General features: G+C 47.4%; 1 pseudogene; it reads right to left on the bottom strand.

The window, feature by feature from the left end:
• Positions 1 to 296: 296 nt before the first annotated feature.
• Positions 297 to 1,805, bottom strand: LOC114891040 (annotated as a pseudogene).
• Positions 1,806 to 5,896: the final 4,091 nt, after the last annotated feature.

The raw sequence follows: 5,896 nt of genomic DNA, 5'->3' as shown, positions 1-5,896 counted from the left end.
ACCGTAGGAAACGTCCTGTCCCCACACGTGCGAGCCTGTGTTCTGCTGAGCCCTGGACCCTGAGGAACACCCACAGGTCTTCCCTGGGACGGACATGAGGGTCAGCCAGGGTCAGCAGGACAAACACCGTGGGCCTGCCGTCTCTGCCCCCACCCTTGCAGGTGCATCCTATAGGGTTTTCACAGCTTGGCTTAAGTCAGCTCAGTGTTGGCACATTCACAGAATGAGATGGCTACACAACCCGGGGCGGCAGGCCCAGGATCAGCGAGTCCGTGGGCAGGATGGCCTCCCTCCCGTCACTGCGACTGCACGCCTAGGGTGATCATCAGGTTCTCGTACACCATGTAGCTGATGCTCACGGCCGGAATCACCTTCCTGAAGTTGGGGGCCAGCCCCCAGTACAGGTCAAAGGCCCCCTCGGTCCACAGAATCTGTTTGAAGAGGCTGATCATGGTCACCTCCGGAGAGCCCTCAATGGAGGCTTGGGCCTGCATCCGGGTCCTGACCAGGGCCAGTGGGTAGCTGGCCAGCTGGCCACAGGCGCTGGACACGGTGCCACAGGCCAGGAGCACAAACACTATGGGGTGTGCGCTGTTCACTGCATAGCGCTGCAGCCAGGCATTCTTGAGCATGTCGTAGACGGCCAGGTCTATCCCAGCGTAGGGGATGATCCCCAGCATGTTGGGAACATAGCCTTTGTAGAAGGCGGCCATGTCCTCTCTGGCTAGGATCTTCCTGGCACAGTCCAGCATGCTCGAGTACTGGCCTGTCTTGCGCAGGGCCATGCGGGTCTTCAAGACCTCCATTGGGTAGCTGCTGCTCTGGGCGATGGCCCCTGCCAAGGACCCTGCCACAAGCATCTAGCGAATCTTCAGAGTCTCTTGGTCACTCCCAATGAGACACTTGATCTGCATCATAGGCCATGAACTTGATGGCCGACTCGGGGGCAGTTTTGAGGACGTTGATGCCGTTTCCCCGCCAGAGTGATTTGGCCCCTCCTGCTCGAATCATCTGGGTGAAGCCACCCACGATGCACATGTTGTTCCTGCGGGAGGTGTGGACCTGCATGAGCACCTTGAGTCTGTCCAAGGGGGCCGTGCAGGTTCTCGATACAGCCCTTGCCCCACTGCCAGCCACCAGGTGTCTCCACCACATCCCTGTCTGCCTCTCCTCCGCCGTGAACTCATCGGGGACCGTCAGATTCTCACCCATATCAAAGATCGTGGAATGCTTCCAGTACAGGATGATCTCAGGGATGTTTTCCACGGGATGCAGGAGGCGATAGATAGTCTTGCCACTCGTTCCAGTCGATGATCGTCGTACCATTCTTGTCCATGCTCTTGAGGATTTTTTCTGCCTGCTGTTCAGATATCTTGACTCCCAGGTCCCGCAGGGACTGCATGATCTCCTGCGCATCGATCCGTCCGTCATTCTTCTTGTCCAAACTCTTGAATACCAGCCTCAGTTTCTTCTCGTGATCTCGGAAATAATGGGCAAACTCTTCAAAGTCTAGTTGCCCATCGAGGTCTTTGTCGCCAGCTTGTACAATTTTCCGGATCTCGCCCCCTGTGCGGTGCAGTCCCAGGAGCCGAAGTCCCATGGCCAGGTCGTTGACACACAGGCGGCCTTCGCGGTTGACTTCGAGTCTGGAAAAGGCTCCAAAGGCGCAGCCGGTGGTCCGGGCCCCCGCAGACGGCGCCGCCGCAAGGGTCCACGGACGCTGGCGATGAGGCGGACGGCTAGGTGGTGGCTGCGGTGTCCGGCGGCGGGGAAGCCACACAGCGGCACAACACACTGCTCACCATCGGGCGCGAGGCAGGGGTGACGGGCCGGCGGGGAGAGCGCGGAAGACATGCAGGTGTCCTTAGCCCAGTAGCGCGGACTCCAGGTGCCGGCAAGCTGGCGGAATGGGCAGCTTCCAGGTGCTTAGTCATTTAAATATCTTTCATCTGTCTCCAATACATTCCCCTATGTAGGGTAATTAAATTACACTATTTTGACCACTCCACAACTATGCTGTACCTATGGCAAAAACTTCATTCTAGATACCTTATTCATTAGACCTTCTATTTTGATTCTGTCCAATATTAGTTCCACTTTTTAATTAAATTTCATGCTAAATGACTCTCTTTATCAGTTAGTTGAGAATAACAAAAACATGATGTATCATACAATTTTGAAATTTAATAATTAAAACATCTGGAAATGCATTTTTTTTTTTTTTTGATTCAAGAGAATCTAAAACCCCATTAGGAAACTTTCTTTTGTCTGACTAATGATGTATAAGAACAGTGAGAGTCATGGGTGATGGATCCTCTTGGAAGAAATCAATTACTGTCTCATCCACTCTTTCCCTGTGGGAATAGAATGAATGTCAGTACAATTCCAGTTGGCACAAAACCTTGCAAAATGTTTCCCTTTTCTTGCTAACATTTGAAAACGTTTCAAGTAAAAGAAGGCACTAACCCTGTTGTTTGTGTAATTTCTCTCTTCTTGCCTTTCTTTCACTGGATCACAGAAACAATGCAAATTTCACTGGGTTAATATGATTCAGTTATTATACTCTGAAATGTTTAATTTACCCTCATTGTAAGAATTTGAGAAATATTTAAATTTTCTTTTCTAAGCTGATTTGAAATCCAATAAGATAACTCTGAAGTAAACTTAACATTTTTAATTTGTGTGAAAAATTTGTCTCTTGCTGATGGGGTTGGTGACAAAAGAGAAATGACAAACGAATGTCTCTTCTTCTTTAATTATTGTATCAGCCAGCAACTGTCTTCCTCAAGCTTGGCCATAGGCTAAAGCTGTAATGTTAAAATCATAAATATCCTGTTTTTGGCACAAAAAAATCCTAAAACAGTAGTGGGGAGGGACATTAACTATTCTTTTACCCCGCACAACAATTTGGTGTAGGTCCAACTCAAGCAAACTATCACCTACTCTCCCTGGCCAAAATCATCTGTTCACTCTGAAGAAATTACGCTCCTCAAAGACCGTGAAGCTTCCCACTGAACTTCATGTGATGTTTAAAACCAGTCCAAGTGGTGGTAAAAAACTAAAAGAGGGCTTCCCTGGTGGCACAGTGGTTGAAAGTCCGCCTGCCAATTCAGGGGACGCGGGTTCGTGCCCCGGTCCGAGAAGATCCCACATGCCGCGGAGCGGCTGGGCCCGTGAGCTATGGCCGCTGAGGCTGCGCGTCCGGAGCCTGTGCTCCACAACAGGAGAGGCCACAACAGTGAGAGGCCCGCGTACCGCAAAAAAAAAAACAAACAAAAAAACTAAAAGAACTTTACATGTTAGATAGATGAATGAGTAAAGGAGATTTCTAAGGCAAACAGAAGTACTATGAGTAGGTAAACTGGAGACTAGCTGCATTGCTAATAAAGTCATACAAACTCAATTGAAATAAATGAGACTGCTCTAGGTCACCAGTTTGCAACCTTTGGAGAATAGATCAATATTTTTAAGGCACCTTTTAAGAAACACTCATCTTAAAAGATTCCTGCAGTGGAGGGGGAAACTTCCATGGTTACAAATGTTGGAGAAACTCTGCACATAATACATCTTCTTTTGCAGATTTGTAATGTTTATCAAACACATTAAAACACCAGTCTCCAAATGGGGTACATCGATATCATAGGGTGCACAAGATAATTCAATAAGAGGTAGGAAGGAAACTTGAGAACATTTTTTAATATTTATTTTTATAATATTTTTATTTCATTTTATTTTTATGTCTTTTATAATGTATATATCATTATCACAACAGTGAGTTATTCAATTTACATGTGAATACATACACTTCTATTGAGAATAATGCTCAATTGTTACTGATGTATGAAGAAAAAATTTGCACACTTCATTAATCTTAGAACTTCTGTAATAAAACATTACTTTGAATTTATATCATATAGGCGACTTTATGTGTATGTATGTATCACTGATTATGATCCAATGAAACACACTTTGTGAATCATGGTTTTAGTAGCCAGAAGCTTTATTTTTTCCAGACAGGATGCTTCCATTTACTATATCTGCTAACAGGGGAATGACAATGACCTGGATTTTAGAGTGTGTTTTGCAAATTCAATTATTCTTGGAAAGCCTTTATCAGAGAGGACATAACTGAAGGAAAAGTATCAAGAAATAGAATTTTGGGACTTCCCTGGTGGCACAGTGGTTAAGAATCTACCTGCCAATGCAGGGAACACAGGTTCGATCCCTGGTCCAGGAAGATCCCACATGCCATGGAGCAACTAAGCCCGTGTGCCACAACTACTGAAGCCCATGTGCCTAGAGCCTGTGCTCCGCAACAGGAGAAGCCACCGCAGTGAGAAGCTCACACACCACAACGAAGAGTAGCCCCGGCTCGCCACAACTAGAGAAAGCCCGCTCACAACAACGAAGACCCAGTGCAGCCAAAAATAAATAAATAAAGTAAATAAATTTTAAAAAAGAAAAGAAGAAGTAGAATTTTTACCTTAGCTAACAAGTTAGTCTATCACATATTAATGGATGCTGTTAAAAGATATGCAATTCCTAGGTCAGAGATGAATGATGGCCTGACTAGTAGCCAGAGTGTCAGCATTTTGGGGTAGGGGTAGGGGCAGTTCTCTAAGATCCAGGTCCCACAGGTAGACACGAGGAAGGCTAGATAACAGCTGCACACATCACGAGCTGCTTTCAGGACGGGAATCCTGAGATGCGGTAGTCTGGGCCTTTCATAATGGGCAAAAGCATGCTTCCACTTTGCTTTGGATAAATACAATATCTCTGTCTTTCAAAGCTGTTCACTATCCAGACATCCTTGAAAAAATGGTCTTGAATTCAAGGCAATCAGTGCCTCTGCTTGCGAGATATGCAGAAACATGCAAAATTCACGGAGAAATGTCTCCCATTTAAGCTGTGCTAATGGGTTTGGCTTTACAAAGCGTAAGCCAACATACGTGCGCCTAGCCAATGATCTCTTTCAAATCCTTCCACACAGGATCATCTTCATGGATACACAACCAGTGCAAACACACAAAGCCCTATGCCCAGAAACCACACAAGGAGCTCTGGCTTAATGGCCTGTGATTGCTTCTCATTATTGTCTTGAAACTATTAATAATGTTATCTTAGATCTTACGTTTGGTAAGTGAAGTCCTATGAGACAATGGAGCAGTTGGCAGGCCCTTGAAGTCATGGTTTGTGCATAATCCTGTCTCTTGCCACCTCCCTGCCTGCTGGGAATGGGTTCTATGCCATCTACTGTCCCTGACACCCCATACCCTTGCCCAGCCTCCCCATCCAGGAAGGATGTTACTCTCTCCCTGGGGCAGCGACTAGGTTGTGTTAGTTGGGAGAGGCCTTTGTTTGCTGTTGCCCTTCTCCCCACACAAAGGCCTTGGATGGGTTGCGGTGGCAGCCATCTCACCCTAGGCTGACAGTTACACATGCACCCAGAGGGTGGGCAGGCTGAGACTAGGTATGGGTGGGAGAAAGCCGCTAGCCCACCCTTGATCCAGTGCATCCTGAGTACTGAGGATGCATCCATGCATGCACAGGGATTTAAAGACCCGGGATACCGCCTGTTCACCATGGTTGGGGCGGCAGGCCTATGGGAAGAGGAGGTGCCTGGCTCGACTTTTCCAGATCACCACCACCCCTCCCCTGCTTCAGGTTGCAATATATCAGTCTAGCAGCAGGCAGGAAAAGTTGCCCAGCACGTATGTCCTGAGCCACAAGCAGGGGCCCCTAGGCACAAATAAGTGTTTGCACTGGCCCCATGAGTATACCAGTTCCCAAGGGAGTACTCCCCCTGCTGACTCAATGCCTGGCAAGGCATCTTTTCTGCCTTCCAACCTTCCTGAATCTAGTTTTCATTGTCTTTTCTAGTCATTTTGAGGCACCC

This window comes from Monodon monoceros, unplaced genomic scaffold (genome assembly GCF_005190385.1).
Source record: "Monodon monoceros isolate NGI ecotype Baffin Bay Population unplaced genomic scaffold, NGI_Narwhal_1 Super_Scaffold_11, whole genome shotgun sequence".
Classification (NCBI taxonomy): domain Eukaryota; kingdom Metazoa; phylum Chordata; class Mammalia; order Artiodactyla; family Monodontidae; genus Monodon; species Monodon monoceros.
Note: the sequence above shows the minus strand (reverse complement) of the source record. Positions and strands in the feature narration are given on the sequence as shown.